The sequence below is a fragment of the Rhinoderma darwinii genome, chromosome 8, assembly GCF_050947455.1.
Source record: "Rhinoderma darwinii isolate aRhiDar2 chromosome 8, aRhiDar2.hap1, whole genome shotgun sequence".
Lineage (NCBI taxonomy): Eukaryota > Metazoa > Chordata > Amphibia > Anura > Rhinodermatidae > Rhinoderma > Rhinoderma darwinii.
Genome location: NC_134694.1, coordinates 865,461 through 884,338, shown reverse-complemented (window position 1 = coordinate 884,338; position 18,878 = coordinate 865,461). Strand labels below are relative to the sequence as shown.

At 48.9% G+C, this 18,878-nt stretch overlaps 1 long non-coding RNA gene across 1 annotated transcript in view; it reads right to left on the bottom strand.

Moving 5' to 3' along the window:
* Window positions 1-7,183: 7,183 nt before the first annotated feature.
* The window catches only part of LOC142658980 (uncharacterized), a 46,765-nt gene continuing 35,070 nt past the window's right edge, over window positions 7,184-18,878 (bottom strand). Inside the window, exon 3 of the long non-coding RNA XR_012850233.1 lies at window positions 7,184-7,286. This is a non-coding gene — a long non-coding RNA (uncharacterized LOC142658980). The remainder of the gene's footprint in view (window positions 7,287-18,878) is intronic.

Genomic DNA, 18,878 nt, shown 5'->3' with positions numbered 1-18,878 from the left:
TCTTCTAGTGTATGTATATACTGTGTGATGTGTAGGTGTAGTCATGTATGTAGTGTATCTTCTAGTGTATGTATATACTGCGTGATGTGTAGGTGTAGTAATGTATGTAGTGTATCTTCTAGTGTATGTATATACTGCGTGATGTGTAGGTGTAGTCATGTATGTAGTGTATCTTCTAGTGTATGTATATACTGCGTGATGTGTAGGTGTAGTAATGTATGTAGTGTATCTTCTAGTGTATGTATATACTGTGTGATGTGTAGGTGTAGTCATGTATGTAGTGTATCTTCTAGTGTATGTATATACTGTGTGATGTGTAGGTGTAGTAATGTATGTAGTGTATCTTCTAGTGTATGTATATACTGTGTGATGTGTAGGTGTAGTCATGTATGTAGTGTATCTTCTAGTGTATGTATATACTGTGTGATGTGTAGGTGTAGTAATGTATGTAGTGTATCTTCTAGTGTATGTATATACTGTGTGATGTGTAGGTGTAGTCATGTATGTAGTGTATCTTCTAGTGTATGTATATACTGTGTGATGTGTAGGTGTAGTCATGTATGTAGTGTATCTTCTAGTGTATGTATATACTGTGTGATGTGTAGGTGTAGTAATGTATGTAGTGTATCTTCTAGTGTATGTATATACTGTGTGATGTGTAGGTGTAGTAATGTATGTAGTGTATCTTCTAGTGTATGTATATACTGTGTGATGTGTAGGTGTAGTAATGTATGTAGTGTATCTTCTAGTGTATGTATATACTGTGTGATGTGTAGGTGTAGTCATGTATGTAGTGTATCTTCTAGTGTATGTATATACTGTGTGATGTGTAGGTGTAGTCATGTATGTAGTGTATCTTCTAGTGTATGTATATACTGTGTGATGTGTAGGTGTAGTCATGTATGTAGTGTATCTTCTAGTGTATGTATATACTGTGTGATGTGTAGGTGTAGTCATGTATGTAGTGTATCTTCTAGTGTATGTATATACTGTGTGATGTGTAGGTGTAGTCATGTATGTAGTGTATCTTCTAGTGTATGTATATACTGTGTGATGTGTAGGTGTAGTCATGTATGTAGTGTATCTTCTAGTGTATGTATATACTGTGTGATGTGTAGGTGTAGTCATGTATGTAGTGTATCTTCTAGTGTATGTATATACTGTGTGATGTGTAGGTGTAGTCATGTATGTAGTGTATCTTCTAGTGTATGTATATACTGTGTGATGTGTAGGTGTAGTCATGTATGTAGTGCATCTTCTAGTGTATGTATATACTGTGTGATGTGTAGGTGTAGTCATGTATGTAGTGTATCTTCTAGTGTATGTATATACTGTGTGATGTGTAGGTGTAGTCATGTATGTAGTGTATCTTCTAGTGTATGTATATACTGTGTGATGTGTAGGTGTAGTCATGTATGTAGTGTATCTTCTAGTGTATGTATATACTGTGTGATGTGTAGGTGTAGTCATGTATGTAGTGTATCTTCTAGTGTATGTATATACTGCGTGATGTGTAGGTGTAGTCATGTATGTAGTGTATCTTCTAGTGTATGTATATACTGTGTGATGTGTAGGTGTAGTCATGTATGTAGTGTATCTTCTAGTGTATGTATATACTGCGTGATGTGTAGGTGTAGTCATGTATGTAGTGTATCTTCTAGTGTATGTATATACTGTGTGATGTGTAGGTGTAGTCATGTATGTAGTGTATCTTCTAGTGTATGTATATACTGCGTGATGTGTAGGTGTAGTAATGTATGTAGTGTATCTTCTAGTGTATGTATATACTGTGTGATGTGTAGGTGTAGTCATGTATGTAGTGTATCTTCTAGTGTATGTATATACTGTGTGATGTGTAGGTGTAGTAATGTATGTAGTGTATCTTCTAGTGTATGTATATACTGTGTGATGTGTAGGTGTAGTAATGTATGTAGTGTATCTTCTAGTGTATGTATATACTGTGTGATGTGTAGGTGTAGTCATGTATGTAGTGTATCTTCTAGTGTATGTATATACTGTGTGATGTGTAGGTGTAGTCATGTATGTAGTGTATCTTCTAGTGTATGTATATACTGTGTGATGTGTAGGTGTAGTCATGTATGTAGTGTATCTTCTAGTGTATGTATATACTGTGTGATGTGTAGGTGTAGTCATGTATGTAGTGTATCTTCTAGTGTATGTATATACTGTGTGATGTGTAGGTGTAGTCATGTATGTAGTGTATCTTCTAGTGTATGTATATACTGCGTGATGTGTAGGTGTAGTAATGTATGTAGTGTATCTTCTAGTGTATGTATATACTGCGTGATGTGTAGGTGTAGTCATGTATGTAGTGTATCTTCTAGTGTATGTATATACTGCGTGATGTGTAGGTGTAGTAATGTATGTAGTGTATCTTCTAGTGTATGTATATACTGTGTGATGTGTAGGTGTAGTCATGTATGTAGTGTATCTTCTAGTGTATGTATATACTGTGTGATGTGTAGGTGTAGTAATGTATGTAGTGTATCTTCTAGTGTATGTATATACTGTGTGATGTGTAGGTGTAGTCATGTATGTAGTGTATCTTCTAGTGTATGTATATACTGTGTGATGTGTAGGTGTAGTAATGTATGTAGTGTATCTTCTAGTGTATGTATATACTGTGTGATGTGTAGGTGTAGTCATGTATGTAGTGTATCTTCTAGTGTATGTATATACTGTGTGATGTGTAGGTGTAGTCATGTATGTAGTGTATCTTCTAGTGTATGTATATACTGTGTGATGTGTAGGTGTAGTAATGTATGTAGTGTATCTTCTAGTGTATGTATATACTGTGTGATGTGTAGGTGTAGTAATGTATGTAGTGTATCTTCTAGTGTATGTATATACTGTGTGATGTGTAGGTGTAGTCATGTATGTAGTGTATCTTCTAGTGTATGTATATACTGTGTGATGTGTAGGTGTAGTCATGTATGTAGTGTATCTTCTAGTGTATGTATATACTGTGTGATGTGTAGGTGTAGTCATGTATGTAGTGTATCTTCTAGTGTATGTATATACTGTGTGATGTGTAGGTGTAGTCATGTATGTAGTGTATCTTCTAGTGTATGTATATACTGTGTGATGTGTAGGTGTAGTCATGTATGTAGTGTATCTTCTAGTGTATGTATATACTGTGTGATGTGTAGGTGTAGTCATGTATGTAGTGTATCTTCTAGTGTATGTATATACTGTGTGATGTGTAGGTGTAGTCATGTATGTAGTGTATCTTCTAGTGTATGTATATACTGTGTGATGTGTAGGTGTAGTCATGTATGTAGTGTATCTTCTAGTGTATGTATATACTGCGTGATGTGTAGGTGTAGTCATGTATGTAGTGTATCTTCTAGTGTATGTATATACTGTGTGATGTGTAGGTGTAGTCATGTATGTAGTGTATCTTCTAGTGTATGTATATACTGTGTGATGTGTAGGTGTAGTCATGTATGTAGTGTATCTTCTAGTGTATGTATATACTGTGTGATGTGTAGGTGTAGTCATGTATGTAGTGTATCTTCTAGTGTATGTATATACTGTGTGATGTGTAGGTGTAGTCATGTATGTAGTGCATCTTCTAGTGTATGTATATACTGTGTGATGTGTAGGTGTAGTCATGTATGTAGTGTATCTTCTAGTGTATGTATATACTGTGTGATGTGTAGGTGTAGTCATGTATGTAGTGTATCTTCTAGTGTATGTATATACTGTGTGATGTGTAGGTGTAGTCATGTATGTAGTGTATCTTCTAGTGTATGTATATACTGTGTGATGTGTAGGTGTAGTCATGTATGTAGTGTATCTTCTAGTGTATGTATATACTGCGTGATGTGTAGGTGTAGTCATGTATGTAGTGTATCTTCTAGTGTATGTATATACTGTGTGATGTGTAGGTGTAGTCATGTATGTAGTGTATCTTCTAGTGTATGTATATACTGTGTGTGGATATTTCCGGTAATTTTATTCTTTACAGAACTTCAGCCTCATAATCCACATCTGTTCACACTTTACAATTCCCTCAAAATTCCCAAGAACAATGAAAGATTTTTTAAGAATTAGGTCATCGTAAATAAACCGCACCTCATCCTTCACCCGTCACCTCGTGTCACCTGTCGTGTATGGCATGATCCAAAGGGTTAATATGTCCCAGAGATCCAAACCATCATGTGACGTATCACATAGCGCTATATTTCTCATTATAAACTGCTGTATCTAATCCTATCATGTGTGATACTGGCGGCTGAGCCATGTATCTAATCCTATCATGTGTGATACTGCCTGCTGAGCCATGTATCTAATCCTATCATGTGTGATACTGTCTGCTGAGCCGCTGTATCTAATCCTATCATGTGTGATACTGTCTGCTGAGCAGTGTATCTAATCCTATCATGTGTGATACTGTCTGCTGAGCTGTGTATCTAATCCTATCATGTGTGATATTGTCTGCTGAGCTGTGTATCTAATCCTATCATGTGTGATACTGTCTGCTGAGCTGTGTATCTAATCCTATCATGTGTGATACTGTCTGCTGAGCTGTGTATCTAATCCTATCATGTGTGATACTGTCTGCTGAGCTGTGTATCTAATCCTATCATGTGTGATACTGTCTGCTGAGCTGTGTATCTAATCCTATCATGTGTAATACTGTCTGCTGAGCTGTGTATCTAATCCTATCATGTGTGATACTGTCTGCTTAGCTGTGTATCTAATCCTATCATGTGTGATACTGTCTGCTGAGCTGTGTATCTAATCCTATCATGTGTGATACTGTCTGCTGAGCTGTGTATCTAATCCTATCATGTGTGATACTGTCTGCTGAGCTGTGTATCTAATCCTATCATGTGTGATACTGTCTGCTGAGCTGAGTATCTAATCCTATCATGTGTGATACTGCCTACTGAGCCATGTATCTAATCCTATCATGTGTGATACTGCCTGCTGAGCTGTGTATCTAATCCTATCATGTGTGATACGGTCTGCTGAGCTGTGTATCTAATCCTATCATGTGTGATACTGTCTGCTGAGCTGTGTATCTAATCCTATCATGTGTGATACTGCCTCCTGAGCGGTGTATCTAATCCTATCATGTGTGATACTGTCCGCTGAGCTGTGTATCTAATCCTATCATGTGTGATACTGTCCGCTGAGCTGTGTATCTAATCCTATCATGTGTGATACTATCTGCTGAGCTCTGCATCTAATCCTATCATGTGTGATACTGTCTGCTGAGCTGTGTATCTAATCCTATCATGTGTGATACTGTCTGCTGAGCTGAGTATCTAATCCTATCATGTGTGATACTGTCTGCTGAGCTGAGTATCTAATCCTATCATGTGTGATACGGTCTGCTGAGCTGTGTATCTAATCCTATCATGTGTGATACTGTCTGCTGAGCTGTGTATCTAATCCTATCATGTGTGATACTGTCTGCTGAGCTATGTATCTAATCCTATCATGTGTGATACTGGCTGCTGAGCTGTGTATCTAATCCTATCATGTGTGATACTGTCTGCTGAGCTGTGTATCTAATCCTATGTGTGATACTGTCTGCTGAGCTATGTATCTAATCCTATCATGTGTGATACTGTCTGCTGAGTCGTGTATCTAACCCTATCATGTGTGATACTGTCTGCAGAGTCGTGTATCTAATGCTATCATGTGTGATACTGTCTGCTGAGCTGTGTATCTAATCCTATCATGTGTGTACTGTCTGCTGAGCTGTGTATCTAATCCTATCATGTGTGATACTGTCTCTGGAGTCGTGTATCTAATCCTATCATGTGTGATACTGTCTGCTGAGACGTGTATCTAATCCTATCATGTGTGATACTGTCTGCTGAGCTGTGTATCTAATCCTATGTGTGATACTGTCTGCTGAGCTGTGTATCTAATCCTATCATGTGTGATACTGTCTGCTGAGCAGTATATCTAATTCTATCATGTGCAATACTGTCTGCTGAGCTGTGTATCTAATCCTATCATGTGTGATACTGTCTGCTGAGCTGTGTATCTAATCCTATCATGTGGGATACTGTCTGCTGAGCTGTGTATCTAATCCTATGATGTGTGATACTGTCTGCTGAGCAGTATATCTAATCCTATCATGTGTGATACTGTCTGCTGAGCTGTGTATCTAATCCTATCATGTGTGATACTGTCTGCTGAGCTGTGTATCTAATCCTATCATGTGTGATACTGTCTGCTGAGCAGTATATCTAATCCTATCATGTGTGATACTGTCTGCTGAGCTGTGTATCTAATCCTATCATGTGTGATCCTGTCTGCTGAGCTGTGTATCTAATCCTGTCATGTGTGATACTGTCTGCTGAGCTGTGTATCTAATCCCATCATGTGTGACACTGACTGCTGAGCTGTGTATCTAATCCTATCATGTGTGATACTGTCTACTGAGCTGTGTATCTAATCCTATCATGTGTGACACTGACTGCTGAGCTGTGTATCTAATCCTATCATGTGTGATACTGTCTGCTGAGCTGTGTATCTAATCCTATCATGTGTGATACTGTCTGCTGAGCTGTGTATCTAATCCTATCATGTGTGATACTGTCTGCTGAGCCGCTGTATCTAATCCTATCATGTGTGATACTGTCTGCTGAGCTGTGTATCTAATCCTATCATGTGTGATACTGTCTGCTGAGCTATGTATCTAATCCTATCATGTGTGATACTGTCTGCTGAGCTGTGTATCTAATCCTATCATGTGTGATACTGTCTGCTGAGCTGTGTATCTAATCCTATCATGTGTGATACTGTCTGCTGAGCTGTGTATCTAATCCTATCATGTGTGATACCGTCTGCTGAGCCGCTGTATCTAATCCTATCATGTGTGATACTGTCACATCCATAGAAGTTAGATCTCTTGTTATTAGAGAGAATAGGGAGAAGGTGCAGGTGGAGTGTTCCTGAGCGCAGTGCACAGTCAGAGGTTATAATAACGCTCCTTGCCTGTCAGGAGTTGACGTTTGGAGCGACATAAGCTGCCGCCCGCTGTCCATGTAATACACAGTGACAGAATATCCACATATATAATAATATCCCCCCCCCCCCAGTGTATGGATCTTGGTCGGGAGCTCAGAACATCTTCAGTCTGTGTCTTGTGCCATTTGTCAGGATTCTCGTTGTTCCCGCTGCCACTTACCAGTGGTGTCCCGGCTCCTTGTCCGTACATTGTGACGTCACACGCCATCCGGTCATTAGCGGTGTGAGCCAGGTGATAATGGGGACATCTAATGCCGACATCCAAAACCCTTGGGGGAAACAAATAGTAATGTGAGCGGAGCTTGCTGCATAAGGGTTTATGTTACCTATCAGAGTGTGCATCCCCAAACAATGCCAGTGTACCCCCTCATACAGTGCCAGACCGAGTGTACCCCCTCATACAGTGCCAGACCGAGCATACCCCCTCATACAGTGCCAGGCCGAGTGTACCCCCTCATACAGTGCCAGACCGAGCATACCCCCTCATACAGTGCCAGGCCGAGCATACCCCCTCATATAGAGCCAGACGGAGTGTGCCCCCTCATACAGTGCCAGACCGAGCGTACCCCCTCATACAGTGCCAGACCGAGCATACCCCCTCATATAGAGCCAGACGGAGTGTGCCCCCTCATACAGTGCCAGACCGAGCGTACCCCCTCATACAGTGCCAGACCGAGCGTACCCCCTCATACAGTGCCAGACCGAGCATACCCCCTCATATAGTGCCAGACCGAGCGTACCCCCTCATACAGTGCCAGGCCGAGTGTACCCCCTCATACAGTGCCAGACCGAGCGTACCCCTCATACAGTGCCAGACCGAGCATACCCCCTCATACAGTGCCAGGCCGAGCATACCCCCTCATATAGAGCCAGACGGAGTGTGCCCCCTCATACAGTGCCAGACCGAGCGTACCCCCTCATACAGTGCCAGACCGAGCATACCCCCTCATACAGTGCCAGGCCGAGCATACCCCCTCATATAGAGCCAGACGGAGTGTGCCCCCTCATACAGTACCAGACCGAGCGTACCCCCTCATACAGTGCCAGACCGAGCATACCCCCTCATACAGTGCCAGGCCGAGCATACCCCCTCATATAGAGCCAGACGGAGTGTGCCCCCTCATACAGTGCCAGACCGAGCGTACCCCCTCATACAGTGCCAGGCCGAGCGTACCCCCTCATACAGTGCCAGGCCGAGCGTACCCCCTCATACAGTGCCAGGCCGAGCGTACCCCCTCATACAGTGCCAGGCCAAGCGTACCCCCTCATACAGTGCCAGGCCGAGTGTACCCCCTCATACAGTGCCAGACTGAGCGTACTCCCTCATATAGAGCCAGACGAAGTGTGCCCCCTCATGCAGAGCCAGCACCAGACATAACCTCCACCAAAAATACCCCCTCCTCTCATAGCAGAAATACACATTCTAGTGACATAATTTGCTATACTGTTCATATGGCCTAGGGGTATGTGGGTCTGGGGGTCACTCGCACATACCCGATTGCACTATTTTATCTCATTTGTTAATTTTAATGAACATTAATAAAAGTTATATATTAATAGATCCCACACTTTCCTCTTCTCCTTCCCTCTAACATATCTAGGTGGCGCACACCAATGTGATCTTCCATACTCCTGTGTGATAGGTGGTCTTTCACATATTACTTGAAATAACGAATTCCTAAACCACATTTTTACCCCCAAAGTATCAATTATATAACTAATAGTGTAACTTGTTTTCACCGCTCATTAAATAAATTCTCAATTTCTTATTTTTTCTGTTACGCTGTACAGAAGTCGTCACTCGCAGTCCCCGGTTGGGCTCACAATCGAAGTTTAACATGCACATGTTGCGTATTTTGCTACAGAAAATACGCCGCTAAACCGCAGTAAAAAAAAAAAGCACCTGAAGACACGTTTTTTTATGTGCTTTTCAGTGCGGTTTTTACGTTTTGATGCGTAAATCGCAGCTTTTCATGCGTGTTTTGCTGCGATTTTCCTCTGCACTAGGTAGATAGAATTCGCAAGCGGAAATGCAAGATAAAATTGACATGCTGCAGATTTTAAAATCCGCACCGCAAGTCAATTTACGTGCGCGAAAATACTGCAGCGTCCACACGACTCCCTGGAATCTCATTGTCTATGCCTGTACTGTCTTACGCCGCGGTTTTACCGCACGGAATACGCATCGTGTGAATTGACCCTTCGGACGAATCCCACGAGAACACGGGGAGAATGTGCAAACTCCATACATAAGTTGCCCTCGTGGGATTCTAACCCAGGACAACGATGCTGCAAGACATCAGCACTAAATGAGGCCTGTGCGGCTTCCCCCAGCCCAGAACACAAGTCTGCATATTAATTCTCAAGAACAGAACTCCCCAACAAGCCCCCAAACCCCCATCATCCCCCCTGCAATGCACGCCAAAAGCACCTCCGCACATTAACCCTCAAAGCACAAGTCCCACACATAAAACCCAAAGCACCAGGTTCACCCATCGTCCCCAAAGAATCCACATTAACCCCCAGAAGCACCAGGTTCACCCATCGTCCCCAAAGAATCCACATTAACCCCCAGAAGCACCAGCCAATCCAATCCATGGCAGACATTAAATAGGTTTTCATCACAGAAAGTGACGGCATTTCACTAGAAACCTGGGGACCCCGATGATGCAGAGTATAAGGGGCTGCACACCAATAACTCCTGCCTATTAACCAGCCACTCAGTAACCTCACAGCACCAGTCCCTCTGACATGGTATTAACCCCACAAACTCTTCCATATAGCACACTTAACCCCTAACACATTAACTTTCCCTGCACCAGCCCCCTACAAAGCAAATAAACTGCTACCGTCAAACCCCCACTGTCCTCATCCCATTTATCCTCTCCAACATTGTGAAGACCACCCTCCCCATCCCCCGCACATCCCTCAGTGTACAGCACAGACCTGCAGACTAAGAGGCAGAGGAGGGAAGCGCAAGGATGGATCACATGACCACTCAGGAGCACGTGACCGACGTCATCAGACTGACCAGGAGCAACTCCATTCTCACATCAACAGAGCTCAGCCCCCCCCCCCCCCCCCCCACGCGCAAGAAAGAATAACACGGAGAGCAAGTAAGTAAAGAGTCTCAAGGAGAGGCAGAAGACATCCTGGCCACAAAGATGGAGAGGGGCATACTTGGAACTGGGAAGGGGAGGGGGGTCATATTAGACACAGAGAAGGAGAGGGGCCAAACTTGGGAAAGAGAAGAGACATACTGGGGACAGAGAAGGAGAGGAGCCATACTGGGGACAGAGAAGGAGAGGAGCCATACTGGGGACAGAGAAGGAGAGGAGCCATACTGGGGACAGAGAAGGAGAGGAGCCATACTGGGGACAGAGAAGGAGTGGAACCATACTGGGGACAGAGAAGGAGAGGAGCCATACTGGGGACAGAGAAGGAGTGGAACCATACTGGGGACAGAGAAGGAGAGGAGCCATACTGGGGACAGAGAAGGAGAGGAGCCATACTGGGGACAGAGAAGGAGTGGAACCATACTGGGGACAGAGAAGGAGAGGAGCCATACTGGGGACAGAGAAGGAGTGGAACCATACTGGGGACAGAGAAGGAGTGGAACCATACTGGGGACAGAGAAGGAGTGGAGCCATACTGGGGACAGAGAAGGAGAGGAGCCATACTGGGGACAGAGAAGGAGAGGAGCCATACTGGGGACAGAGAAGGAGTGGAGCCATACTGGGGACAGAGAAGGAGTGGAGCCATACTGGGGACAGAGAAGGAGTGGAGCCATACTGGGGACAGAGAAGGAGTGGAGCCATACTGGGGACAGAGAAGGAGTGGAGCCATACTGGGGACAGAGAAGGAGTGGAGCCATACTGGGGACAGAGAAGGAGTGGAGCCATACTGGGGACAGAGAAGGAGTGGAGCCATACTGGGGACAGAGAAGGAGTGGAGCCATACTGGGGACAGAGAAGGAGTGGAGCCATACTGGGGACAGAGAAGGCGAGGAGCCATACTGGGGACAGAGAAGGAGAGGAGCCATACTGGGGACAGAGAAGGAGAGAAGCCATACTGGGGACAGAGGAGAGGAGCCATACTGGGGACAGAGAAGGCGAGGAGCCATACTGGGGACAGAGAAGGAGTGGAGCCATACTGGGGACAGAGAAGGAGTGGAGCCATACTGGGGACAGAGAAGGAGTGGAGCCATACTGGGGACAGAGAAGGAGAGGAGCCATACTGGGGACAGAGAAGGAGAGGAGCCATACTGGGGACAGAGAAGGAGAGGAGCCATACTGGGGACAGAGAAGGAGAGGAGCCATACTGGGGACAGAGAAGGAGAGGAGGCATACTGGGGACAGAGAAGGAGAGGAGGCATACTGGGGACAGAGAAGGAGAGGAGGCATACTGGGGACAGAGAAGGAGAGGAGGCATACTGGGGACAGAGAAGGAGAGGAGGCATACTGGGGACAGAGAAGGAGAGGAGGCATACTGGGGACAGAGAAGGAGAGGAGCCATACTGGGGACAGAGAAGGAGAGGAGCCATACTGGGGACAGAGAAGGAGAGGAGCCATACTGGGGACAGAGAAGGAGAGGAGCCATACTGGGGACAGAGAAGGAGAGGAGCCATACTGGGGACAGAGAAGGAGAGGAGCCATACTGGGGACAGAGAAGGAGTGGAGCCATACTGGGGACAGAGAAGGAGTGGAGCCATACTGGGGACAGAAAAGGAGTGGAACCATACTGGGGACAGAGAAGGAGTGGAACCATACTGGGGACAGAGAAGGAGAGGAGCCATACTGGGGACAGAGAAGGAGAGGAGGCATACTGGGGACAGAGAAGGAGAGGAGGCATACTGGGGACAGAGAAGGAGTGGAACCATACTGGGGACAGAGAAGGAGAGGAGCCATACTGGGGACAGAGAAGGAGAGGAGGCATACTGGGGACAGAGAAGGAGAGGAGCCATACTGGGGACAGAGAAGGAGAGGAGCCATACTGGGGACAGAGAAGGAGTGGAGCCATACTGGGGACAGAGAAGGAGTGGAACCATACTGGGGACAGAGAAGGAGTGGAACCATACTGGGGACAGAGGAGTGGAGCCATACTGGGGACAGAGAAGGAGTGGAGCCATACTGGGGACAGAGAAGGAGTGGAGCCATACTGGGGACAGAGAAGGAGTGGAGCCATACTGGGGACAGAGAAGGAGTGGAGCCATACTGGGGACAGAGAAGGAGTGGAGCCATACTGGGGACAGAGAAGGAGTGGAGCCATACTGGGGACAGAGAAGGAGTGGAGCCATACTGGGGACAGAGAAGGAGTGGAGCCATACTGGGGACAGAGAAGGAGAGGAGCCATACTGGGGACAGAGAAGGAGAGGAGCCATACTGGGGACAGAGAAGGAGAGGAGCCATACTGGGGACAGAGAAGGAGAGGAGCCATACTGGGGACAGAGAAGGAGAGGAGCCATACTGGGGACAGAGAAGGAGAGGAGCCATACTGGGGACAGAGGAGTGGAACCATACTGGGGACAGAGAAGGAGAGGAGCCATACTGGGGACAGAGAAGGAGTGGAACCATACTGGGGACAGAGAAGGAGAGGAGCCATACTGGGGACAGAGAAGGAGAGGAGCCATACTGGGGACAGAGAAGGAGTGGAACCATACTGGGGACAGAGAAGGAGAGGAGCCATACTGGGGACAGAGAAGGAGTGGAACCATACTGGGGACAGAGAAGGAGTGGAACCATACTGGGGACAGAGAAGGAGTGGAGCCATACTGGGGACAGAGAAGGAGAGGAGCCATACTGGGGACAGAGAAGGAGAGGAGCCATACTGGGGACAGAGAAGGAGTGGAGCCATACTGGGGACAGAGAAGGAGTGGAGCCATACTGGGGACAGAGAAGGAGTGGAGCCATACTGGGGACAGAGAAGGAGTGGAGCCATACTGGGGACAGAGAAGGAGTGGAGCCATACTGGGGACAGAGAAGGAGTGGAGCCATACTGGGGACAGAGAAGGAGTGGAGCCATACTGGGGACAGAGAAGGAGTGGAGCCATACTGGGGACAGAGAAGGAGTGGAGCCATACTGGGGACAGAGAAGGAGTGGAGCCATACTGGGGACAGAGAAGGAGTGGAGCCATACTGGGGACAGAGAAGGCGAGGAGCCATACTGGGGACAGAGAAGGAGAGGAGCCATACTGGGGACAGAGAAGGAGAGAAGCCATACTGGGGACAGAGGAGAGGAGCCATACTGGGGACAGAGAAGGCGAGGAGCCATACTGGGGACAGAGAAGGAGTGGAGCCATACTGGGGACAGAGAAGGAGTGGAGCCATACTGGGGACAGAGAAGGAGTGGAGCCATACTGGGGACAGAGAAGGAGAGGAGCCATACTGGGGACAGAGAAGGAGAGGAGCCATACTGGGGACAGAGAAGGAGAGGAGCCATACTGGGGACAGAGAAGGAGAGGAGCCATACTGGGGACAGAGAAGGAGAGGAGGCATACTGGGGACAGAGAAGGAGAGGAGGCATACTGGGGACAGAGAAGGAGAGGAGGCATACTGGGGACAGAGAAGGAGAGGAGGCATACTGGGGACAGAGAAGGAGAGGAGGCATACTGGGGACAGAGAAGGAGAGGAGGCATACTGGGGACAGAGAAGGAGAGGAGCCATACTGGGGACAGAGAAGGAGAGGAGCCATACTGGGGACAGAGAAGGAGAGGAGCCATACTGGGGACAGAGAAGGAGAGGAGCCATACTGGGGACAGAGAAGGAGAGGAGCCATACTGGGGACAGAGAAGGAGAGGAGCCATACTGGGGACAGAGAAGGAGAGGAGCCATACTGGGGACAGAGAAGGAGAGGAGCCATACTGGGGACAGAGAAGGAGTGGAGCCATACTGGGGACAGAGAAGGAGTGGAGCCATACTGGGGACAGAAAAGGAGTGGAACCATACTGGGGACAGAGAAGGAGTGGAACCATACTGGGGACAGAGAAGGAGAGGAGCCATACTGGGGACAGAGAAGGAGAGGAGGCATACTGGGGACAGAGAAGGAGAGGAGCCATACTGGGGACAGAGAAGGAGAGGAGCCATACTGGGGACAGAGAAGGAGTGGAGCCATACTGGGGACAGAGAAGGAGTGGAACCATACTGGGGACAGAGAAGGAGTGGAACCATACTGGGGACAGAGGAGTGGAGCCATACTGGGGACAGAGAAGGAGTGGAGCCATACTGGGGACAGAGAAGGAGTGGAGCCATACTGGGGACAGAGAAGGAGTGGAGCCATACTGGGGACAGAGAAGGAGTGGAGCCATACTGGGGACAGAGAAGGAGTGGAGCCATACTGGGGACAGAGAAGGAGTGGAGCCATACTGGGGACAGAGAAGGAGTGGAGCCATACTGGGGACAGAGAAGGAGAGGAGCCATACTGGGGACAGAGAAGGAGTGGAGCCATACTGGGGACAGAGAAGGAGTGGAGCCATACTGGGGACAGAGAAGGAGTGGAGCCATACTGGGGACAGAGAAGGAGAGGAGCCATACTGGGGACAGAGAAGGAGAGGAGCCATACTGGGGACAGAGAAGGAGAGGAGCCATACTGGGGACAGAGAAGGAGTGGAGCCATACTGGGGACAGAGAAGGAGTGGAGCCATACTGGGGACAGAGAAGGAGAGGAGGCATACTGGGGACAGAGAAGAAGTGGAGCCATACTGGGGACAGAGGAGAGGAGCCATACTGGGGACAGAGAAGGAGTGGAGCCATACTGGGGACAGAGAAAGAGAGGGGCCATACTGGGGACAGAGAAAGAGAGAGGGGCCATACTGGGGACAGAGAAAGAGAGAGGGGCCATACTGGGGACAGAGAAAGAGAGAGGGGCCATACTGGGGACAGAGAAAGAGAGAGGGGCCATACTGGGGACAGAGAAAGAGAGAGGAGCCATACTGGGGACAGAGAAAGAGAGGAGCCATACTGGGGACAGAAACGGAAAGGAGCCATACTGGGGACAGAGAAGGAGTGGAGCCATACTGGGGACAGAGAAGGAGTGGAGCCATACTGGGGACAGAGAAGGCGAGGAGCCATACTGGGGACAGAGAAGGAGAGGAGCCATACTGGGGACAGAGAAGGAGAGGAGCCATACTGGGGACAGAGAAGGAGAGGAGCCATACTGGGGACAGAGAAGCAGAGGAGGCATACTGGGGACAGAGAAGGAGAGGAGGCATACTGGGGACAGAGAAGGAGAGGAGGCATACTGGGGACAGAGAAGGAGAGGAGGCATACTGGGGACAGAGAAGGAGAGGAGCCATACTGGGGACAGAGAAGGAGAGGAGCCATACTGGGGACAGAGAAGGAGAGGAGCCATACTGGGGACAGAGAAGGAGAGGAGCCATACTGGGGACAGAGAAGGAGAGGAGCCATACTGGGGACAGAGAAGGAGAGGAGCCATACTGGGGACAGAGAAGGAGTGGAACCATACTGGGGACAGAGAAGGAGAGGAGCCATACTGGGGACAGAGAAGGAGTGGAACCATACTGGGGACAGAGAAGGAGAGGAGCCATACTGGGGACAGAGAAGGAGAGGAGCCATACTGGGGACAGAGAAGGAGTGGAACCATACTGGGGACAGAGAAGGAGAGGAGCCATACTGGGGACAGAGAAGGAGTGGAACCATACTGGGGACAGAGAAGGAGTGGAACCATACTGGGGACAGAGAAGGAGTGGAGCCATACTGGGGACAGAGAAGGAGAGGAGCCATACTGGGGACAGAGAAGGAGAGGAGCCATACTGGGGACAGAGAAGGAGTGGAGCCATACTGGGGACAGAGAAGGAGTGGAGCCATACTGGGGACAGAGAAGGAGTGGAGCCATACTGGGGACAGAGAAGGAGTGGAGCCATACTGGGGACAGAGAAGGAGTGGAGCCATACTGGGGACAGAGAAGGAGTGGAGCCATACTGGGGACAGAGAAGGAGTGGAGCCATACTGGGGACAGAGAAGGAGTGGAGCCATACTGGGGACAGAGAAGGAGTGGAGCCATACTGGGGACAGAGAAGGAGTGGAGCCATACTGGGGACAGAGAAGGCGAGGAGCCATACTGGGGACAGAGAAGGAGAGGAGCCATACTGGGGACAGAGAAGGAGAGAAGCCATACTGGGGACAGAGGAGAGGAGCCATACTGGGGACAGAGAAGGCGAGGAGCCATACTGGGGACAGAGAAGGAGTGGAGCCATACTGGGGACAGAGAAGGAGTGGAGCCATACTGGGGACAGAGAAGGAGTGGAGCCATACTGGGGACAGAGAAGGAGAGGAGCCATACTGGGGACAGAGAAGGAGAGGAGCCATACTGGGGACAGAGAAGGAGAGGAGCCATACTGGGGACAGAGAAGGAGAGGAGGCATACTGGGGACAGAGAAGGAGAGGAGGCATACTGGGGACAGAGAAGGAGAGGAGGCATACTGGGGACAGAGAAGGAGAGGAGGCATACTGGGGACAGAGAAGGAGAGGAGGCATACTGGGGACAGAGAAGGAGAGGAGGCATACTGGGGACAGAGAAGGAGAGGAGCCATACTGGGGACAGAGAAGGAGAGGAGCCATACTGGGGACAGAGAAGGAGAGGAGCCATACTGGGGACAGAGAAGGAGAGGAGCCATACTGGGGACAGAGAAGGAGAGGAGCCATACTGGGGACAGAGAAGGAGAGGAGCCATACTGGGGACAGAGAAGGAGAGGAGCCATACTGGGGACAGAGAAGGAGTGGAGCCATACTGGGGACAGAGAAGGAGTGGAGCCATACTGGGGACAGAAAAGGAGTGGAACCATACTGGGGACAGAGAAGGAGTGGAACCATACTGGGGACAGAGAAGGAGAGGAGCCATACTGGGGACAGAGAAGGAGAGGAGGCATACTGGGGACAGAGAAGGAGAGGAGGCATACTGGGGACAGAGAAGGAGTGGAACCATACTGGGGACAGAGAAGGAGAGGAGCCATACTGGGGACAGAGAAGGAGAGGAGGCATACTGGGGACAGAGAAGGAGAGGAGCCATACTGGGGACAGAGAAGGAGAGGAGCCATACTGGGGACAGAGAAGGAGAGGAGCCATACTGGGGACAGAGAAGGAGTGGAGCCATACTGGGGACAGAGAAGGAGTGGAACCATACTGGGGACAGAGAAGGAGTGGAACCATACTGGGGACAGAGGAGTGGAGCCATACTGGGGACAGAGAAGGAGTGGAGCCATACTGGGGACAGAGAAGGAGTGGAGCCATACTGGGGACAGAGAAGGAGTGGAGCCATACTGGGGACAGAGAAGGAGTGGAGCCATACTGGGGACAGAGAAGGAGTGGAGCCATACTGGGGACAGAGAAGGAGTGGAGCCATACTGGGGACAGAGAAGGAGTGGAGCCATACTGGGGACAGAGAAGGAGAGGAGCCATACTGGGGACAGAGAAGGAGAGGAGCCATACTGGGGACAGAGAAGGAGAGGAGCCATACTGGGGACAGAGAAGGAGTGGAGCCATACTGGGGACAGAGAAGGAGTGGAGCCATACTGGGGACAGAGAAGGAGAGGAGGCATACTGGGGACAGAGAAGAAGTGGAGCCATACTGGGGACAGAGGAGAGGAGCCATACTGGGGACAGAGAAGGAGTGGAGCCATACTGGGGACAGAGAAAGAGAGGGGCCATACTGGGGACAGAGAAAGAGAGAGGGGCCATACTGGGGACAGAGAAAGAGAGAGGGGCCATACTGGGGACAGAGAAAGAGAGAGGGGCCATACTGGGGACAGAGAAAGAGAGAGGGGCCATACTGGGGACAGAGAAAGAGAGAGGAGCCATACTGGGGACAGAGAAAGAGAGGAGCCATACTGGGGACAGAAACGGAAAGGAGCCATACTGGGGACAGAGAAGGAGTGGAGCCATACTGGGGACAGAGAAGGAGTGGAGCCATACTGGGGACAGAGAAGGCGAGGAGCCATACTGGGGACAGAGAAGGAGAGGAGCCATACTGGGGACAGAGAAGGAGAGGAGCCATACTGGGGACAGAGAAGGAGAGGAGCCATACTGGGGACAGAGAAGCAGAGGAGGCATACTGGGGACAGAGAAGGAGAGGAGGCATACTGGGGACAGAGAAGGAGAGGAGGCATACTGGGGACAGAGAAGGAGAGGAGGCATACTGGGGACAGAGAAGGAGAGGAGCCATACTGGGGACAGAGAAGGAGAGGAGCCATACTGGGGACAGAGAAGGAGAGGAGCCATACTGGGGACAGAGAAGGAGAGGAGCCATACTGGGGACAGAGAAGGAGAGGAGCCATACTGGGGACAGAGAAGGAGAGGAGCCATACTGGGGACAGAGAAGGAGAGGAGCCATACTGGGGACAGAGAAGGAGAGGAGCCATACTGGGGACAGAGAAGGAGAGGAGCCATACTGGGGACAGAGAAGGAGAGGAGCCATACTGGGGACAGAGAAGGAGTGGAGCCATACTGGGGACAGAGAAGGAGTGGAGCCATACTGGGGACAGAAAAGGAGTGGAACCATACTGGGGACAGAGAAGGAGTGGAACCATACTGGGGACAGAGAAGGAGAGGAGCCATACTGGGGACAGAGAAGGAGAGGAGGCATACTGGGGACAGAGAAGGAGAGGAGGCATACTGGGGACAGAGAAGGAGTGGAACCATACTGGGGACAGAGAAGGAGAGGAGCCATACTGGGGACAGAGAAGGAGAGGAGGCATACTGGGGACAGAGAAGGAGAGGAGGCATACTGGGGACAGAGAAGGAGAGGAGCCATACTGGGGACAGAGAAGGAGTGGAACCATACTGGGGACAGAGAAGGAGTGGAACCATACTGGGGACAGAGAAGGAGTGGAGCCATACTGGGGACAGAGA